The sequence below is a fragment of the Phyllobates terribilis genome, unplaced genomic scaffold (genome assembly GCF_046119375.1).
Source record: "Phyllobates terribilis strain yellow unplaced genomic scaffold, ASM4611937v1 Scaffold_5__5_contigs__length_657084704, whole genome shotgun sequence".
Taxonomy (NCBI): Eukaryota; Metazoa; Chordata; class Amphibia; order Anura; family Dendrobatidae; genus Phyllobates; species Phyllobates terribilis.
In genome coordinates, this window is record NW_027362765.1 from 83,648,134 (window position 1) to 83,670,478 (window position 22,345).

At 42.0% G+C, this 22,345-nt stretch overlaps 1 protein-coding gene across 4 annotated transcripts in view; it reads left to right on the top strand.

Annotated features, from left to right (window-relative positions):
• The window catches only part of PIK3R6 (phosphoinositide-3-kinase regulatory subunit 6), a 122,707-nt gene that overhangs the window by 46,183 nt on the left and 54,179 nt on the right, over positions 1 to 22,345 (top strand). For 2 of the 4 annotated variants that reach the window (XM_073682468.1, XM_073682463.1), the window contains exon 1: positions 15,350 to 15,543. The exons of 1 other annotated variant lie outside the window; for it this stretch is intronic. The gene's annotated coding sequence lies outside the window, so the exon portion shown is untranslated. Of the gene's footprint in view, positions 1 to 15,349; positions 15,544 to 20,322; positions 20,456 to 22,345 lie in introns of those variants that run through there. One more of the 4 variants, XM_073682467.1, reaches the window with a different exon arrangement.

Genomic DNA, 22,345 nt, shown 5'->3' on the forward strand with positions numbered 1-22,345 from the left:
CGGGTTTGCCACGGTTGCTGTCCGTTCTGCTCTCTCTTAGGGTCCCTTCTGCCTTCTTGTTTCTGGAGCCTTTCTACTCCTCTGTCTCTCCTCTTTCCTTCCTTCTCTTCTCCTCTCTGGCTCCGGCCTTCTCCCCAGGCCTGCCTCGTGGAGCTGAGCTCAGGCTGAGCCACAGCTCCCTGTCAGCCCTCTACTCCTTTACTCTGCTTCTCTGAACAGACCACTGACTAAAGATGGCTCCCACCTTTTATCTGCCTCTGTGTCTGAGCCCAGGTGACCTGCACCCAATGAGCTCCTTCCTATGCTCCAGAAACTGTCCCCTCTGCTCCTACATCACTGGGTTCTCTCCCCCCTCCCCACTCCAGCCAGGGACATGGTCAGTTGTGCCTGCAATAAATGGGAGCACCGTCGAGCTGTCCCCCGGAAATGGGGAGTGTGTAAGTGTATGTATGCAGCTAACTGTGCCCTGGTCCACACTCCATCCTTACCTGGGAGTGGAATATCACACCTCTGGTTGAGGTGCAATACCCCTGTAGCAACTGAACCCTCGGGGCGCTACATATCCACGTACACAGTCTTAGTATACCAGATCCTTCACAATCTCTGGATCAAGCCTGATCAGTCCATCAGCAGTGATATACACCGGGCAGTTCTCAGCACTACTGGAATCACTAACTAGCTTTCCCTAACTGACTACACAGTTGATGACCGGTCACATATCTCAGTTACTCACAAGGCACAGCTTCTTCTTGGACACACAGTCTGGCTGCAGTCTATACAAGCTCCCAAACGTCCCCTAGGAATCAGTCACGTCTCGTCTCCCCGGAGGACTTCCTGGTTCTGTGTTTCCCGGGCTTTTTTACAGATCCCGGGGCTTTTTCTTTACTTGTTTCTTGCTGACCCCTAATGGGCAGACTAAGTCATTGCAGGAGAAATTTATACTGTCATTAATACGAACTCATTACTAAAAAGACATGTCAACATGTTACAGACCGTTTATAATCTGGCTTCCGACCGCATCACTCCACTGAAACTGCTCTGACTAAAGTCACCAACGACCTACTAACCGCCAAATCCAAGCGACACTACTTCATCCTCCTCCTGGACCTGTCATCTGCCTTCGACACAGTAGACCATTCCCTCTTACTACAGACTCTCTCATCTCTTGGCACACGGACTTGGCCCTATCTTGGATCTCTTCATACCTAACAGACTGGACATTCAGCGTCTCCCACTCACACACCACCTCCTCATCTCGCCCCCTATCTGTCGGTGTCCCCCAAGGCTCAGTTCTAGGGCCCCTTCTCTTCTCCATCTACACCCTGATTCTAGAGTCTCACGGCTTTCAGTATCACCTCTATGCTGATGGTATACAGATCTATCTCTCTGGACCCGATATCAACTCCTTACTAACCAGAATCCCACAATGCCTGTCCGCTATTTCATCCTTCTTCTCTGCTAGATTTCTAAAACTTAACATGGATAAAACTGAATTCATCATCTTTCCCCCGTCTCGCTCAACCCCCCCCATCTGATGTATCCATCAAAGTTAATGGCGCTCACTCTCCCCAGTCCCACAAGCTCACTGCCTCGGGGTAACCCTGGACTCTGATCTCTCCTTCAAACCACATATCCAATCCCTTTCTACTTCCTGCCGACTCCAACTCAAAAATATCTCCCGGATCTGCACATTCCTCAGCAAAGACTCAGTAAAATCACTAGTGCATGCCCTCATCATCTCCCGACTCGACTACTGCAACCTCCTGCTCATTGGCCTCCCTTCTAACACTCTCGCGCCCCTCCAATCTATCCTAAACTCTGCTGCCCGACTAATCTACCTGTCCCCTTGCTATTCCCCGGCCTCTCCCCTCTGTCAATCCCTTCACTGGCTCCCCATTACCCAGAGACTCAAGTTCAAGACCCTAACTTTGGCATACAAAGCCATCCACAACCTGTCTCCTCCATGCATCTGCGACCTAGTCTCTCGGTACTTACCTACACGCAACCTCCGATCTTCACAAGATCTCCTTCTCTACTCCCCTCTTATCTCTTCTTCCCACAATTGCACACACGATTGCATCCCCCTACTCTGGAACTCTCTACCTCAACATACTCTCTACCTCAACATATCAGACTCTCGCCTACCATGGAAATCTTCAAAAGGAACCTGAAGACCCACCTCTTCCAACAAGCGTACAGCCTGCAGTAACCACCACTCCACCATACTGCTGTATGACCAGCTCAACCTTCACCTACTGTATCCTCACCCATCCCTTATAGATTGTGAGCCCTTGCGGGCAGGGTCCTCTCTCCTCCTGTACCAGTCGCTGACTCGTTTTGTTCAAGACTATTGTAAGTGTGTTTTGCTATGCATACCCCCTTTTTCACATGTAAAGCGCCATGGAATAAATGGCGATATAATAATAAATAATACTAATAATAACCAAGCACAATCACTCTCAGTTTCTCTGAGTAAATCATGGAATATTGCAGCCCAAGTGTCCTCATTCTTCTTTTAATGTCTACACAGGGATATTCTCAGCCTAAGTGTCCTCATTCTTCTTTTAATGTCTATGTACAGTGATCTTCTCAGCCCAAATGTCCTCATTCTTCTTTTACCCGCTTCCCGACAGCCCACTGTGCAGCGCCGATGTTTATCAACGGATCAGGTCCCAATTGTGTTAATCTGTTGCTATCTTATAGATGCCACGATTCATAGCGACATTTAGAAGATAGTGAGAGGGAGAGGACAGCTTTACTCACCTCTCCAACGGCCCCCGTGATGAGGTGTGATCACATCACGGGGGATCCGAACATTGTCATGAGAGCCAGAGGTCACATGATGACCTCCGGGTCTGCCAGCTGCGGTGGCCTGTTAGACTCGGCCAGCAGCGGAGTCTAACATGCGATCTGGCAGTGTAAAACTGACAGGTCTCATGCAATGCAATATATGTTTATTGCATTGCTTGAGAGCAATGATCAGAAAAATAAAAATGTAAGTGCCATACAGGGACTAAGTAAAAAAGTTTAAAAATGTTTTCAAACTATTAAAAAAATAAATCACAAAATAAATTAAAAAAAAATATGTTTAACTAATAAATACGTATATTTATGTAAAAACAAAAACAGTACACATATTTCGGATCGCCGCATCCGAAACAGCCCGATCTATAAAACTGTCACAATAGTTAACCCCTTCTGAGCACATTGTAAAAAAATGTAAAAAAAAACGGAGCAAAAAAACTATGGTTTTTCAATATACCGCCAAACAAAAAGTGGAATAAAACCCGATCAAAAAGTCAAATGGGAATTAAAATGGTACCGCTGAAAAGGTAATCTTGTCCTGCAAAAAACAAGACACCAATACAGCTCAATCAGTGGAAAAATAAAAAAGGTATAGCTCTCAGAATAAAGCAATGCAAAAACATTTTTTTTTCTATAAAATAATTTTTATTGTGTAAAAGTACCAAAACATAAAAAAAATATAAATGTGGTACAGCTGTAATCATACTGACCCGCCTAATAAAGCAGGCTTATCAATTTTAACACAAACGGCGCTGCTTAAAAAAAAAACATTAAACAATTCCTGAATTGCTGGTTTTTGTTCATTCTGCCTCCCAAAAATCTGAATAGAAAGTGATCAAAAAATGTCATGTGCCCAAAAATGGTACCAATGAAAACGTCAACTCATCCTGCAAAAAACAAGCCCTCACTTGACTCTGTCGGCAGAAATATGGAAAAATTATAGCTCTCAAAATATGGCGATGCAAAAAACTTGTTTTAGTAAAAAAAAGGCGTCTTTTAGTGTGTGACAGCAGCCAAACATAAAAACCCGATATAAATCTGGTATCACTGTAATTGCACTGAACCGAAGAATAAAGCCGTCTAATCACTTATGCTGTACGAGGTATGGCGTAAAAAATAAATAAAACCAATTCTTCACCTGCTGTTAATTTGTTCATTCTGCCTCCCAAAGATTGCTCGTAAGGCTTGGCGCACATTTATCCTGCGCTCTACACTGAGCGCTTATACCGGGGTTTCCGTGTAAATCTCTGAAATATAGAACTCCTATAATGAGGCAGATGGAGGCACTTTGGGTGCCGTCTGGCCTATGATCCAGCAGTGTCCGTCTTTTTAGGTGTGCATAAAAGCGCAGTCGGCCACAGTTTTGTGCAACTCATAAAAAAAAAAAAGACACTGCTGAACTGAGGCCAGACGGAGTCCAGAGTAACTCTGTGGCCGCATTACAGTGAATGGATCCCTCGGGGGTTTCATCTGAATCACGTCACTTGGAGGTTTAGATGGAAACCCCAATGTAAGTGCTCAGCGTAGAGCCAAATGTTTTGTAAAATGTTTCCAACAAAAGCTTCAACTCAATTCACAAAAAAGCAAGCTCACACTCCGGTCCATCATCTGTCAATGGAAATATAGGGGATCCACGTTACTGTTAGCACAAAGGCTCTGGAAAAGCGCCATGGCTCCTCGGACCCCAAAAGAAATCCAGCAAATTCTCCACTCCCAAATCCAAATGTCCCCCTCCCTTCTGAGCCCCAGTGTGCTTAAACCACATTTAGCATCCACATGTTTGACATTTCTGTAGCGATGACAGCCTGCCTAATCTACGGGTTCGTGTCTCCAGAAGCACAAGCTGGACGCAACATACTGGTCACTACAACATACTGGTCACTACAATAGCAGTTTGTAATTTTCACTCAGCAACATCCACTACTTCTTGTTTCTGGAAAACACCCATGGAGTCCAAATATTCACTACATCTGTAGATAAATTCCCAGAGGGTTGTAATTTCCAAAATGGGGTCACTTGAGGGGGGATTCTGCTCTTCTGGCACTTAGGGGCTCTGTATATGGAGTCCACAAATTATTCTACAATAATTTGTTCTCTAAGAGTCAAATAACGCTCCCGAGTCTCGCCCTGTGGCTAAGCAGTACTGCACAGCCACATATTCACGTTCAGCAGAAACTGCACACATTTTAGAACCATTTTTCACCATTTCCCCATGTGAAAATGTAAAATCTGGGGTTAAAACAATATTTTTCAGGTAAAAATGTAATTATGTTTCACCGCCCAATAGTATAAAATTCTGTGGCCCTCCTGTGGTGTCGATATGATCACTGCATTCTTAGATGAATTCATTGAGAGGTGTAGTTTGTAAAATTGGGTCATTTATGGGGGTTTCTGCCAATATGACACAGCACCTGCAAACCATAACAGCAAAATCTGCACTGTAATATGGCACTCCTTCCCTTCTGAGCTTTGCACTGTGCCTCAAAAGTAGTTTTCGACCACCTATGGGGTATGGGTGTACTCAGGAGAAATTGCATAACAAATTGTGCTCTTTGTTTACTCCCATTATCCCTTTTGAAAATTGCAAACTTGAAGTCAAAGCAACATTTTAGTGGAAAAAATAGTAATATTTCATTTACTCAGCCCAATGTTATACAAGTTTGTGAATCGCCTGAGGGTTAAAAATATTCACTACTCCCCTAGATGAATTCCTTGAGAGGTGTTGTTTACAAATAGGGGTCACTTGTGGGGTTTTCTTGTATTTTGGCGTGTCAGGGGCTCTTCAAATGTGACATAGTGTCGGCAACCTATTCAAGTCAAAATAGCTCTCCTTCCCTTCTGAGCCCTTTTGTGCGCCCAAATAGTAGTTTTCCACCACATGTGGAGTATGGGCGTACTCAGGAGAAATTGCACAACCAATTTTGGGATTCATTTTTTCTTGCTACCCATGTGAAAATAAAAAATCCGGGGCTAAAAGAACATTTTTGTGGGAAAAAGGTGTTTTTTAATTTTCACGGCTCAACATTATAAAATTCTTTAAAGGCCCCAAGTTTTCAAGGTGTTCACCACACATCTACATAAATTCCTTGAGGGGTCTAGTCTACAAAATGGGATCACTTGTGAGGGGTTTCTATTGTTTAGGCACACCAAGCCCTCCAAATGCGACATGGCGTCCGCTATTGATTCCAGCCAATTTCGCATTCCAAAACTCAAATTATGCTCCTTCCCTTCTGAGCCCTGCCATGCGGCCAAACAGTAGTTTTCCACCACATACAGTGGTGGCCAAAAGTATTGGCACCCCTGCAATTCTGTCAGATAATACTCAGTTTCTTCCTGAAAATGATTGCAATCACAAATTCTTTGGTATTATTCTCTTCATTTAATTTGCTTGCAAGGAAAAAACACAAAAGAGAATGAAGCAAAAAAACAAATCATTGATTATTTCACACAAAACTCCAAAAATGGGCCAGACAAAAGTATTGGCACCCTCAGCCTAATTCTTGGTTGCACAACCTTTAGCCAAAATAAGTGCGAACAACCGCTGCCGGTAACGATCAATGAGTTTATTACAATGCTCTGCTGGAATTGTAGACCATTCTTCTTTGGCAAACTGCTCCAGGTGCCTGATATTTGAAAGGTGCCTTCTCCAAACTGCCATTTTGAGATCTCTCCACAGGTGTTCTATGGGATTCAGGTCTGGACTCATTGCTGGCCACTTTAGAAGTCTCCAGTGCTTTCTCTCTAACCATTTTATAGTGCTTTTGGAAGTGTGTTTTGGGTCATTGTCCTGCTGGAAGACCCATGACCTCTGAGGGAGACCCAGCTTTCTCACACTGGGCCCTACATTATGCTGCAAAATTTGTTGGTAGTCTTCAGACTTCATAATGCCAAGCACACAGTCAAGCAGTCCAGTGCCAGAGGCAGCAAAGCAACCCCAAAACATCAGGGAACCTCCGCCATGTTTGACTGTAGGGACCGTGTTCTTTTCTTTGAATGCCTCTTTTTTTTCCTGTACACTCTATGTTGATGCTTTTTGCCAAAAAGCTCTACTTTTGTCTCATCTGACCAGAGAACATTCTTCCAAAACGTTTTAGGCTTTCTCAGGTAAGTTTTGGCAAACTCCAGCCTGGCTTTTTTATGTCTCGGGGTAAGAAGTGGGGTCTTCCTGGGTATCCTACCATACAGTCCCTTTTCATTCAGACGCCGACGGATAGTACGGGTTGACACTGTTGTACCCTTGGACTGCAGGGCAGCTTGAACTTGTTTGGATGTTAGTCGAGGTTCTTTATCCACCATCCGCACAATCTTGCGTTGAAATCTCTCGTCAATTTTTCTTTTCCGTCCACATCTAGGGAGGTTAGCCACAGTGCCATGGGCTTTAAACTTCTTGATGACACTGCGCACGGAAGACACAGGGACATTCAGGTCTTTGGAGATGGACTTGTAGCCTTGAGATTGCTCATGCTTCCTCACAATTTGGTTTCTCATGTCCTCAGACAGTTCTTTGGTCTTCTTTCTTTTCTCCATGCTCAATGTGGTACACACAAGGACACAGGACAGAGGTTGAGTCAACTTTAATCCATGTTAACTGGCTGCAAGTGTGATTTAGTTATTGCCACCACCTGTTAGGTGCCACAGGTAAGTTACAGGTGCTGTTAATTACACGAATTAGAGAAGCATCACATGATTTTTCAAACAGTGCCAATACTTTTGTCCACCCCCTTTTTTAGGTTTGGTGTGGAATTATATCCAATTTGGCTTTAGGACAATTCTTTTTGTGTTTTTTTCATTGAAGACAAATTAAATGAAGATAATAATACCAAAGAATTTGTGATTGCAATCATTTTCAGGAAGAAACTGAGTATTATCTGACAGAATTGCAGGGGTGCCAATACTTTTGGCCACCACTGTATGGGGTATCGGTGTACTCAGGAGAAATCGCACAACAAATTTTATGGTGCATTTTCTCCTTGTACCCTTGTGAAAATGAAAAATTTGGGGCTAAAGTAACATTTTTGTGGGAAAAAGTAAAACTTACATTTTTTCCTTCCACATTCCATTAATTTCTGTGAAGCACCTGAAGGGTTAATACACTACTTGAATGTGGTTTTGAGCACCTCGGGGGTTGCAATTTTTAGAATGGTGTCACTTTTGGGCATTTTCTGTCATGTACAGTTGTGCTCAAAAGTTTACATACCCCGGCAGAATTTTTCCTTTCTTGGCCTTGCTTCAGAGAATATGAATGATAACAAAAAAAACTTTTTCTCCACTCATGGTTATTAGTTGGGTAAAGCCATTTATTGTCAAACTACTGTGTTTTCTCTTTTTAAATCGTAATGACAACAAAAAACATCCAAATGACCCTGATCCAAAGTTCACATACCCTGGTGATTTTGGCCTGATAACATGCACAGAATTTGACACAAATGGATTTGAATGGCTACTAAAGGTAACATCCTCACCTGTGACCTGTTTGCTTGTGATCAGTGTGTGTACATAAAAGCTGAGTGAGTTTCTGGGATCCAGACAGACTCTTGCATCTTTCATCCAGCCACTGACGTTTCTGGATTGTGAGTTATGGGGAAAGCAAAAGAATTATCAACGGATCTATGGGAAAAGGTAGTTGAACTGTATAACACAGGAAAGGGATACAAAAAAATATCCAAGGAATTGATAATGCCAGTCAGCAGCGTTCAAACTGTGATTACCAAATGGAAAATCAGGGGCTCTTTAAAAACCAAATCACGGTCAGGTAGACCAATAAAAATTTCGGTCACAATTGCCAGGAAAATTGTTTGGGATGCAAAGAAAAACCCACAAATAACATCAGATGAAATTCAGGACTCTCTGAAAACTAGCGGTGTATCTGTTTCAAGATGCACAATAAGGAGGCACTTGAAGAAAAATGGGCTGCATGGTCGAGTCGCCAGAAGAAAGCCATTACTGCTCAAATGCCACAAAGTATCTCGCCTACAATACACCAAACAGCACAGAGACAAGCCTCAAAACTTCTGGAACAAGGTAATTTGGAGTGATTAGACCAAAATTTAACTTTTTGGCCACAACCATAGATGTTACATTTGGAGAGAGGTCAACAAGGCCTATGATGAAAGGAACACCATTCCTACAGTAAAGCACGGAGGTGGATCACTGATGTTTTGGGGATGTGTGAGCTACAAAAGGTACAGGAAACTTGGTAAAAGTTGAAGGAAAGATGAATGCAGCACGTTATCAGCAAATACTGGAGGAAAATTTGCACTCATCAGCCTGGAAGCTGCGCATGGGACGTACTTGGATGTTCCAACATGACAATGATCCAAAACACAAGGCCAAGTAGACCTGTCATTGGCTACAGCAGAACAAAGTGACGGTTCTGGAGTGGCCTTCTCATTCTCCAGACCTCAATATCATTGAGCCACTCTGGGGAGATCTCAAGCGCGAAATTCATGCTAGACAGCCCAGGAATTTACAAGAACCGGAGGCTTTTTGCCAAGAAGAATGGGCAGCTTTACATCTGAGAAAATAAAGAACCTCATCCACAACTACCACAAAAGACTTCAAGCTGTCATTGATGTTAGAGGGGGCAATACACGGTATTAAGAACTGGGGTATGTGAACTTTGGATCAGGGTCATTTGGATGTTTTTGGTTGTCATTAAGATTTAAAAAGAGAAAACACAGTAGTTTGACAATAAATGGCTTCACCCAACCAATAGCCATGAGTGGAGAAAAAGCTTTTTGTTATCATTCATATTCTCTGAAACAAGGCCAAGAAAGAAAAAATTATGTTGGGTATGTAAACTTTTGAGCACAACTATATACCCCCCAAAGTCACTTCAAATGTGATGTGGTCCCTAAAAAATGGTTTTGTAAATATTGTAGTAAAAATTAGAAATCGCTGGTCAACTTTTAACCCTTATAACTTCCTAACAAAAAAATATGTTTCAAAAATTGTGCTGATGTAAAGTAAACATGTGGGAAATGTTATTTATTAACTATTTTGTGTAACATATCTCTCTGATTTAAGGGCATAAAAATTAAAAGTTTGAAAATTTCAAAATTTTCGCCAAATTTCCGATTTTTTCACAAATAAACGCAAGTCGTATTGAAGAAATTTTACCACTACCATGAAGTACAATATGTCATGAAAAAACAGTCTCTGAATCAGTGGGATCTGTTGAAGTATTCTAGAGTTATTACCTCATAAAGTGACTCTGGTCATAATTGAAAAAATTGGCCAGGTCACGAAGGCGAAAACAGGCTCTGGTGCGAAAGGGTTAATGTCTATGTACAGGGATCTTCTGTGCTGGACTTCCACAGAGAAGTCTGGAGAAAAGGATCCTCTCTGCCCTCCAAGTACAGTACAGACCAAACGTTTGGAGACACCTTCTCATTTAAAGATTTTTCTGTATTTTCATGACTTTGAAAATTGTACATTCACACTGAAGGCATCAAAACTATGAATTAACACATGTGGAATTATATACTTAACAAAAAAGTGTGAAACAACTGAAAATATGTCTTATATTCTAGGTTCTTCAAAGTAGCCACCTTTAGATTTGATGACTGCTTTGCACACTCTTGGCATTCTCTTGATGAGCTTCAAGAGGTAGTCACCGGAAATGGTCTTCCAAAAATCTTGAAGGAGTTCCCAGAGATGTTTAGCACTTGTTGGCCCTTTTGCCTTCACTCTGTGGTCCAGCTCATCCCAAACTATCTCGATTGGGTTCAGGTCTGGTGACTGTGGAGGCCAGGTCATCTGGCGTAGCACCCCATCACTCTCCTTCTTGGTCAAATAGCCCTTACACAGCCTGGAGGTGTGTTTGGGGTCATTGTCCTGTTGAAAAATAAATGATGGTCCAACTAAACGCAAACCGGATGGAATAGCATGCCGCTGCAAGATGCTGTGGTAGCCATGCTGGTTCAGTATGCCTTCAATTTTGAATAAATCCCCAACAGTGTCACCAGCAAAGCACCCCCACATCATCACACCTCCTCCTCCATGCTTCACGGTGGGAACCAGGCATCTGGAGTCCATACGTTCACCTTTTCTGCGTCGCACAAAGACATGGTGGTTGGAACCAAGGATATCAAATTTGGACTCATCAGACCAAAGCACAGATTTCCACTGGTCTAATGTCCATTCCTTGTGTTCTTTAGCCCAAACTGGTCTCTTCTGCTTGTTGCCTGTCCTTAGCAGTGGTTTCCTAGCAGCTATTTTACCATGAAGGCCAGCTGCACAAAGTCTCCTCTTAACAGTTGTTGAAGAGATGGATTTGCTGCTAGAACTCTGTGTTGCATTGACCTGGTCTCTAATCTGAGCTGCTGTTAACCTGCGATTTCTGAGGCTGGTGACTCGGATAAACTTATCCTCAGAAGCAGAGGTGACTCTTGGTCTTCCTTTCCTGGGGCGGTCCTCATGTGAGCCAGTTTCTTTGTAGCGCTTGATGGTTTTTGCAACTGCACTTGGGGACACTTTCAAAGTTTTCCCAATTTTTCACACTGACTGACCTTCATTTCTTAAAGTAATGATGGCCACTCGTTTTTCTTTACTTAGCAGCTTTTTCTTGCCATAATACAAATTCTAATAGTCTATTCAGTAGGACTATCAGCTGTGTATCCACCTGACTTCTGCACAACACAACTGATGGTCCCAACCCCATTTATAAGGCAAGAAATCCCACTTATTAAACCTGACAGGGCACACCTGTGAAGTGAAAACCATTTCCGGTGACTACCTCTTGAAGCTCATCAAGAGAATGCCAAGAGTGTGCAAAGCAGTCATCAAAGCAAAAGGTGGCTACTTTGAAGAACCTAGAATATAAGACATATTTTCAGTTGTTTCACACTTTTTTGTTAAGTATATAATTCCACGTGTGTTAATTCATAGTTTTGATGCCTCAGTGTGAATGTACAATTTTCAAAGTCATGAAAAAACAGAAAAATCTTTAAATGACAAGGTGTGTCCAAACTTTTGGTCTGTACTGTATGTCCAGTTTCTCAGTATGATATCCCGGTCTTTATAATGTAGGATTTTAACCCCTTTACAGCCTGTGATGTATTAGTACGCACAGGCTGTAATCCCCCGGTTCAGTGAGGGCTCCGGCGGTGAGCCCGTACAGAACCGAGCACATGTCAGCTGATTATTACAGCTGACATGTGCCCGCAACAGCCGCGGGTGGAATCGTGATCCACCCGTGGCTGTTAACATGTTAAATGCCGCTGTCAATCTCCGACAGCGGCATTTAACGCGCGCTTCCGGGAAGCGCGTCCTAAGCCCCGCCCATCGACGACCCCGTCACGTGATCGCGGGTCACCGATGGGTGGGCATGACAACCCAGGGTCTGCAGCAGACGCCTGCGGTTGTCATGAGCTGGTCGCTATGAGCGCCACCTAGTGGTCGGCGCTCATAGCACAGGACCATTTCTGCTGCATACAGGGGATCTGCTGATCCCCTGTATGTAGCAGAGGCAATCGGACAGTTGCTGCTTCTAGTCTCCTATGGAGACTATAGAAGCATGCAAAAAGTGAAAAAAAAAAGTTTTTAAAAATATAAAAAAAATTAAAAAAATATAAAAGTTTAAATCACCCCCCTTTCGCCCCATTCAAAATAAAATAATTAAAAAAAACCCTACATACACATATTTGGTATCGCGGCGTTCAGAATCGCCCGATCTATCAATATAAAAAAAGAATTAATCCGATCGGTAAACGGCGTAGAAAAAAATTCTAAACGCCAGAATTATGTTTTTTGGTCGCCGCAAAATTGCAATAAAATGCAATAACGGGCGATCAAAATATCGGACCTACCCAAAATGTTATCAATAAAAACATCAGCCTGGCGCGCAAAAAATAAGCCCTCACCCAGCCCCAGATCCCGAAAAATGGAGACACTACAGGCCTTAGAAAATGGCGCTTTTTTTTTTTCACCAAATTTTGGATTTTTTTTTCACTACTTAAATAAAAAAGAACCTATACATGTTTGGTGTCTACGAACTCGTAATGACCTGAAGAATAAGAATGGCAAGTCAGTTTTAGCATTCAGTGAATGTGGTAAAAAAAAATAAAAAACAACTGTGGTATTGCACTTATTTTGCAATTTCACCGCACTTGGAATTTTTTTCCCGTACACGATATGGTAAAACTAGTAATGGCGTTGAAAAGTACAACTCGTCCCGCAAAAAATAAGCCCTCATATGGCCATATTGACCAAAAAATAAAAACGCTATGGCTCTGGGAACAAGGGAAGCAAAAAACGAAAATGCAAAAACGACAAATCCCAAGGTTGCGAAAGGGTTAATCAGGATAAGCATAGGAGGTCTACCCACTGGGCCAGGTCTCGTGGGAACCCCGTGGGCTCTTTTCACTGCAGAGGAGTGAGGATTTTTCAAAAATGCCATCAGGGTCTCTGCCTTCCACCTTTTTAGGGAACCCCACCAGCCTGATATTATTTCGCCGCAGGCGATTTTCCAGATCATTAGTCTCGTCCTGTAAAGCAGCAACTGCTTGCTTGTGACTCTGAATGTCCCTGTGGACAGGGGGGGGAGGGCGTCCTCCAGCTCACTGACTCTCCCCTCCACAGCATTTGTGCGCTCCGCCATGTTTTGCGCATCGTGCCAGATTATCAGAATGGTCTCCTGACTATAGCCTACCTGGTCTATTAGCGTGGCCAGTGTGAAGTTACATTTGGTAACAGCGGTCAAAACATCCATTAGAGAAGGGGATTCCCCTAAGGATTTTACACCACGGTACTCTCTGCATGCTTGGAGATCAGCTATGCATTATTGTGCACCTGGGAGTTTAATGCTGTGTCCTGAGGGACATCCTCCTCATGAACTAATGCATGAAATCTAGATCCTTTTGGGGATATTATGTTGTTCCCCTGTGTGCCAGTCACTGACCTCCGTTTCTGTGGGATGTGGGTGAATGCTCTATGAGCGTTCTCCTATTACATTTCTCTGTCTCCGGCCACAAGACTCTAAGGCGCCATCTTGGATGTCTGATGGTGCTGTTCCGTTCTCCCTGCTAATTTTTCGGGTCATCTTTACCACCATAGCCCAGATAAAGCACCTACAGCCTCCAGGAACTGTCAGCCACTGGGTAGGACTCATTTTCCCCGAAATTGCGCCTCAGGATGTGCCTTACAGGATGAGTGCAGTGTAAGCTCTCCGGGAACACGTCCTCACAGCATGACCGCTAGGCCATGGTCATAAAACCATGTAAAAGGGGTTGTACAGGACTCTAAGAACAGTGTCACACCTGTCCATGGGTTGTATATGGTATTACAGCTCACCCAAAATCACTTCCATGGACATTGCTTTTCAGAAGTCAGTCATGGTTTTCCTGTCCTGTACAATTCCTTTAAGCTTTCAGAAAAAAAAGAAAGACAAAATTATTGTGGGATTCGCCATTCAAGACTTTAAAAAGAGAGCCTGTCATACCCAAATTGCTTTTAGAATAACTATACAGTGATATAGAGGATTTCATGTCTATAAAAATTATACTAGATCTGTGCCTGTTGTTCTTGTGAAAATAACTTTTAATCCATATGCAATTGAGGGGCTTCGGTGCACCCATGGCATGGTCTTGAGCTGGGTGCACTGTTCCGTATCCTCAATTTGCACTTTGGGGACTGTCCTAGCTTGTGATAGACAGTGCCCGCTCCTAGAGCAAACGCTGCCTCACGTGTATGCACATGCGCAGTGATAGCGACTGTGCCGGCTGAGAGCGCACACAGTGGCTGGGCGCGTTCTCCTCCTATCTAGCTCTCTTCGGATGCCATTCGCTACCCTTCCGGGTGTACGAGCGGCATCAGCAGAGAGGAACTGAAGAAGAGATGGCACCCAGCCAATGTGTGCACACGGCTTGCACACACACTTGGGGAAGCATTAAACTAGGAGTGAGAGCTATCCGTCACATGCTAGAGAAGTCCCCAAGTCGCAAAATTCATTCCTGCATGCATGTTGCACCCAGCTCATGGCCACACCATGGGTGTATTATTTTCACAAGCACAGTATGAGAAACAGTGCTAGTATGAATTTTAGAGGAGTGAAGGTGTCGGACTGGGGTGCCAAGGGCAAACCAGTAACCAACTCCAGTGCCCCACTTTTCAGCTACATGCAAATGTGACATTATCTTCAATCACAAATTTATATAACAATGAACTGGGAGGATTGTTACATGAATAAGATGCTGCCTTTGTCTGTACATAGTGATTTAAGTGTATTGTGCCAAGTACTGCTCATATAAAGAGAGTGGCGGTCCACCGGAGGATTCTCCAGTGGGCCAGTCCAAGCCTGGATGAAGTAACCTATATCACTGCATATTTAGTTTAAAAGGCATTTTGGGGGTCAACGACTCCCTTTAACAGAGTGCCGTACACATGTTTAGGATCTTTCCTGGAAACATATACAATCATTAGTTACTGTGGCTTCTCTCACACTTATTTTTTTTTAATGAATCATAGTGGAGATATTTTTAATGTCTTCATGTGATCGGCCTGTGAGCTGCCCTCCTCTTCCTTCCTGTGCCTTGGGGGACTTGCAGACGTTCATAAACAGCAGTATACTTCCTTACAGCGTCTTCGCCTTCTGCCGGCGCGTGGATACACTTCTGCTGCAATCCTGCATTCTTTATACGTCTCCACATTCCAGACTGTTTTTGCCAAAAAAAAGTTTTCCTAGTGACGAAAATTGCCAGGCTGGGCTCAGGCTGCGCAGGATGTGTCAGACAGCAACAGGTGAGAGAAATGTGTTACTAATTATTATGTGGCGAATTTGACAGCGGGATGAAGTTTGGCTTTCAATTTCATCATGTAGAAAACAAACATAATTCACTGCAAGAGTTAAAAAAGTTAAGAAAAAAAAAAGTGTATTTTTTATGATGTACAAATATAAAGATATGTGTTAGTAGTTGGCTACAAAGTGGAAAAGCGTCTGTACACATTGGATAACACTTCTCAATGTAGGTAGTATCAGAGTGGAATAATGTGAGATCGGGCAGGAAAGTTGAGTAGATCATTAATAATGAAGGTCAGGGTGTACAATGCTTCTTATATTCGGGCCAATGTACATCCTCCTTGGATCATGCTCTGCACTGTACTTATACTTGAAATTCCATCTCATTTCTCCTTAGGCAAATACTTTAAAAATACTTTTAAATAAGAATGGCTTTGTTGGCTGTCAGTGCAAGTGTTCATCTTAAACTCAGGACTTGGTACTTTTGAGTCTATTAGATTATTTAAAGGATATGGGGCATTTTTAATTTTTACATAAATTTTAAATAACTTTTTACAATAGGTGTTTGTTAAGGAGAATGCCTACGTGACTCGGATGTGACCATTTCACACACTCACTCATTGCAATCAGCTGAGTGCACCCTACAGCCACTTCACACATCCACACCACGCTTCTTGCTGCCACCACTCGCCATTTTTAGTACTAGTACACCCACCCCCATCTTTCCCAAGCACCAAACAGGTTCACTACTTGCACTCCATCATAAACATGGTAACACAACCAGGTTATACTTTCCCTCTTTAAGGTTGTGGGTACTTTTAGAGAAACAAGAAACAAACATATTACATTTTAAATTTAATATACGAAAAAAGTACAGTGATACAAAGCTGCAAAAAGATGAACACGTCACCAATTTTCTAAGTATATAACATGAAATTCTCACCAGATATTGGTAACAACCCATCCAATAAACATAGACAAATAAATCAAACCATAGATGTCTATAAATTTAGTTACAGTGGGGGAAATAAGTATTTGCCCACTGACAAAGAACAGTCTATAATTTTAAGGGTAGGTTAATTTTAACATTGAGAGATAGAATATCCAAAAGAAATCAAGAAAATCATATTGTATAAATTAGCTACATTTTTTTTGCATTTGGATTCTTTCTGGGTTATTTTGTAGTTGTCAATTTCCCTTAACCCATTGCTCGTAACAATATTCAGATAGGAAAAAATAAAAAATGACCAGTTCATCGGAGCACGAGTGCACGGACCAGTCCTTGTGGATTATAATGCAATAATGGTAAAGGGAAATAGGATACAGCACTTTGTAATGAAGGCTGCAAGACTTTAACACTGAAAACAAACATGTTAAAAGATCCATACAGATAAGGGTTACTACTGACAAATTTCAAACAAATAAACCTGTTCTTAATTGGAAAGGAAAATAAGATCCAACACTTTGTTTAGAGAGTTGAAATCTTCAAGCCTTTATTACACACGTTAAAAGATCCATACAAACGAGGGCGTTACAGCTGATGCGTTTCGAACAAATAAACCTGTTCTTAATTGGAAAGGAAAATAGGATCCAGCACTTTGTTTAGAGAGATAAAGTCTTCCAGTCTTTATTATGAACATCTTAAAAGATCCATACAATATGATGTGAGCGTTACTGCTGGGACATTTCGAACAAATAGACCTATTCTTAACACTGCTGTCCACCTTGTCTCTCTGATCTAATACTGGAGATACTAGAGGTGCTGAGGTAAGATCAGATAGACAGGGTGGACAGCAGTGTGAGCAGCTTCTTCTTACCTCAGCACGCCCCATGCCTAGTATCTCCAGCATTAGATCACTTAGACAGGGTGGACAGGAGTGTGAGCAGCCTCTCACCTCAGCACCCCTGGAATCTCCAGTATTAGATTAGATACACAGGGGAGACAGCCGTGTGAGCAGCTTCTTCTTACCTCAGCACCCCAGGTATCTCCAGTATTAGATCAGACAGGTTGGATAGCAATGTGAGCAGCCTTTTCCTAACTCAACATCTTTGGTATCTCCAGTGTTAGGTCAAAATTTTCACTGGGAGAACATCTATCTACAGGCGGATCTTCTTGCTGCACTTGCTAACAGGCACATGTCATTAACATTTTAGGATGGGTTTCTGTCAAGGCAACAGCAATTCTAATTTTATAGTGATTACCTCACTAGACAAAACAAGTCAGATTTGCTAATTAAAGGTATTTAGGATTTTATAATAACATGTTATTTTTTTAAAATATTTTTGGAAAATCACTTTAAACTCCCAATTTCTTTGACAGAGAATTGATTCAGCCAATGGTGCCAAATGTGCAGTGTTGTTCAATAAAAAAAATATGTACTGTTGCCCTATATACCTGTGTAAAGGAAGCAGCAAGGCATAAAAATAAGCATCACTATTATGTTATCTTCTTACACTGGTACCCTTTTAGTTGATAAATTGCATCACGCTTTCTATTAACACCAAATTTTGTGTGACTTAATGTTATGGTATACAAAAGATAAAGAAGGATCCTGAACTTTAATCTTGAAAAACAAATAAGCAACATTTTACCAAAGTTATCTTCATAAGGGGTGAAACGTCTTAAAAAATGCTTTGTGTGTAGGATGGAGGGTGGTGGGAGACGTCAAGAAAACTTGTTTAATGTCAACAACTTCCTGGAATTCTTTAAAGGAATTTCTTATAGTGAGATTTGTAAATTCTTACGTCGAGTAGAAACTTCCTTTCAAGGAGTTCCGACTGATTTTTTTCTGTACAAAAGAGATTCTCTCCATCTTGTCAAAACCATGACGTGACTACTTAATTATTGCTATTATTGCATAAAATCTGTAGACTGGGCTAATACCATCTTGCAGTTTCGGAATAAAATTTTCTTGACAAGTTTATGCTCAAAAACTAAAAAATGTAGTCCTTATGGTAAAAGAGAATTCCAATGACTACTGAGTCATTATAATCAGTTGTTGCATATAATGTGATAATTGGTGATGTTGCCCGTGATGTTCACAGTTGCCAAGAATTAGCTTTCGTAAAATATTAAATAGAGGGGTAAAGGAGTCCCTGGCAATTTTTTTCCTCCCATATGAGCACCACAATGAAATATTAGTCACTCCTACAATCAAGAGCACAATTGGTTGTAGAGACATCATCTTTTCAACTATCCAAAAAAGCCTCCGTAAGCTGCACCTGTCAGGCCCATTATAATCCGTGGGCCCCCATAAACCCGATTTAACATGTTAAGTGCAGAAAAGACATATCGTATATATTTAAATGATACTGACAGGCAGAAAACAATCCATAATGCAGCAAGAAAAGATTAACATGCCATAAATAATTCAGGAAAAATACTGAAGAGCAATGTATTATCAATTAGTGACAATCCAACTTTCAGTAGGTTATGGACTTTGGAAAAAAAGAGCTGGCATGCAACATCATCAGGTCTGGCCAGAGATATCTCATATGAATCACTTTTTAATAAAGGTGCATGCATGATTGGGGTTGAAGGGAATCTGATTTCACACCCAAACTTTTTAAATGTGCATGTAGCTCTTTCAAAGACAAGTCCAGCGTCACCTTTACATGAGCAGTCCATTCCGCCATTACTGAGAAATCAGCGTTTGAATTGACATACAAATAGATATGGTAGATCTGAAGCCTCTGTCACTCCAGCTCTATTCCCTGTCCAGGGGTACCTCCTTCTAATTGGCTGACTGCCTCTATGCTATGTGAGTTGAGGCAAAGGAGCAGTCAGTCACTCAGGAGGAGGGAATTATTTATTTTGCTTTGCTTATATAGCGCCATAGTATTCCACATCGCTTTACAGACATTATCATCACTGTCCTCATTGGGGCTCACAATCTTAATTCCCTAACAGTATGTCATTGGAGTGTGGGAGGAAACCGAATAACCTGGAGGAAACCCACGCAAACATGGGGAGAACATACAAACTCCTTGCATATGTTGTCCTTTGTGGGAATAGAGCTGGAGTGACAGAGGCTTCAGATCTATCATAACCATTTGTATGTTAGTTCAAATGCTGATTTCTCAGTAATGGAGGAACAGACTGGCCATATAAAGATATTACTGAACTTGTCTTTAAAAGAGCTACATACGAAGATGAATAGTTTGGGGTGTGAAATCCTGTTGACAGATTCCCTTTAATATGCTTGCTGATGCCAATGCATGATCAAAGACCGATCAAACAGCAATAGTAGAGTCTGATGGCCAACAATACAATTGAGGTAAAGAATTACTTTTTGTCGTTATCCACCACAAAGATCTGCCTGTGCCCTTAGAGGTCTCCATGCCTCATGATCAGCCTGAAATTTTCGATGATTGTCCATACATCCACCAATTTCCGTCTTTGCTTTACAAACTGAACGCTTCCGCCTGGATCTCTGCCTCAACAGTAATAACTCTAGTTAACACAACGTCTCACTCCTGAATATTTCATGTCAATACAGTATTGATTTTAGGAAAACCTTTAAATAATTCCATGAGATATATGTCCTATCTATTTATCGCTGCATGGAAGGCTCGGCTGAAGATGAGATAACAGAACTTAATGCTGTCTTTACCCATGATGGTGAAATAGTTAACCATTATTAGATAATGTGACAGCAAGCATGGGAATGTGCACCCCCACCCTTCTGCATCACTGCCCCGACCATGCACAGCTTGAGATGCTCTCTGAGAAGACAATCCCCCTTATTAAGGTTTTCAAAAGTCCTTTATCCATCGAGTAACAGTAGACAACCCGCTTATTATTCAGTGACTCAGTCGGAGCCCAGATGCACAGCTCTGCCTTGGCTCAGTATGTTTGGGTTTATTGTGAATTGGAGCTCATGACTGGGAGGGTCTGGCATCGGAAGGATTCAGGTAGGATGGAATAATATCTGCAAATATTTCATTTTGCACCTGCAAACTTTTCCGTCCATGTCACCCACTCTTGTTACCTACCCATGATGCCCACTCGGGTCAGACACCATGCCATGCTCTCAGCTGAAGTTCTCATATTTTGAAACTGCACCTTCCTATTGATTACAACTTACTTTTCTCATAAAACAAAAGCATCAGTTCTGCTTCTGGATTAAGTCCTACAGGTTGGTTTTCTTTTAGTATTGGATGTTTCTTCCTTGTCTTTGCAGTTTGTGCTATAAAACTTATCTTTTGTTACTACTTATATAGTCAGTAGCAAATTTGCTACAAGATGGTTACTATATCAGCATTTAAAGACGATCAGCCAGGAATTACCTATGTGAGCGCAATAAAAATTGCAATGACTTTGATGTAATTGGATTAATGCTTTTCTGCGCAAGTAATAAAGCTCAGGAGATTTTAGGAGTTCTTCCTGTTGAACAGTCTGCAATTGTTAGAAGGGTCCCTTGACAATGAGCTGATCGAACTGCATCTCCAGCTAGGATGCTCAGCATTCAGTTTTAGTGATCAATTTCCCTGTACCACCCCTACAGGATAAATGAAGCTTTTCAATAGGTCTTCTGTGTAATGAATGCATGGCAGGACAGGTACTCCAGAGATTTCCACTGTGGGAAAAAGATGAGGATGAAAGGACTCCCTTCTGATAAGTCAGAATTTTCTGAGTGCATGGTTTTTGTTTTTTATACTGGACAATCCTGTTCTGAACAACCATCGTCAGACAGTTTGGAGGCAATAGTCAGTAGTCTTTGGTTACACGGTCGCAGAGTCTGCTTACAATTATTTAAAGAAGTTTTCCAGGCGAAAACTATATTTCTGCAGTGCCTTTATCATACTGCAGGTAGCCAAATTCTGACAGTGTGCAAATATGCTCTGTTGCCTGCTTGAGCAGACGTCCTATGATCGCAAGTCTGCGAGGTATAGCTCCGGTCAGGTACTGACTAGCAGATTTTCCTACTTCTCTCATTGTTCTATTGAAAAAAGCTAGTGAGAAATGAATTTATCCCAATGGTGTTGGATTAACAGAGAGAAATGCAAAGTCCTACATCTGAAGAAAAATTAAAAAAGCAAATACAGAATGGGAGGAATAGGGCTAAGCAACAGCACATGTGAAAAAGCCTTGGGTATAGTAATAGATCCCATACTGAACATGAGTCAACAGTGTGATGCAGCAGCAAAAAAGGCAAACACAGTTCTGGGATGTATTAAGAGAAGCATACAGTCTAGATCACGTGAAGTCATTATCGGACTTTACTCCTCTTTGGTCAGACCTTATCTGGAAAACTGTGTCCAGTTCTGGGCACCACATTTTAAAAAAGACATGAAGAAACTGGAGCAAGTTCAGAGAAGAGCGACCAGAATGGTGACCGGTCTGCAAACAATGTCCTATGAGGAACAGTTAGAGGATTTGGGAATATTTAGCTTGCAAAGACTGAGAGGAGACTTAATAGTGGCATACAAATATCTGAAGGGCTATCACACTGTAGAGGGATCAGTTTATTTTCATTTGCACAAATAAAGACTAGAAGCAATGGGATGAAACTGAATGGGAGAAGACACAGATTAGATAGTATAAAAAACGTTTTGACAGTGAGGGTGATTAACGAATGGCACAGGCTGCCACGAGAGGTGGTGAGTTCTCCTTCAATGGACGTCTTCAAACAGAGGCTGGACAGACATCTGTCTGAGATGATTTAGTGAATCCTGCATTGAGCAGGGGGTTGGACCAAATCACCCTGGAGGTCCCTTCTAACTCTAGCTTTCTATGATTCTATGGCTGTGCAGCAACTCAGGTTCTTCTACACCAAACTTGTGGCACCCCAGGGGTCTGGT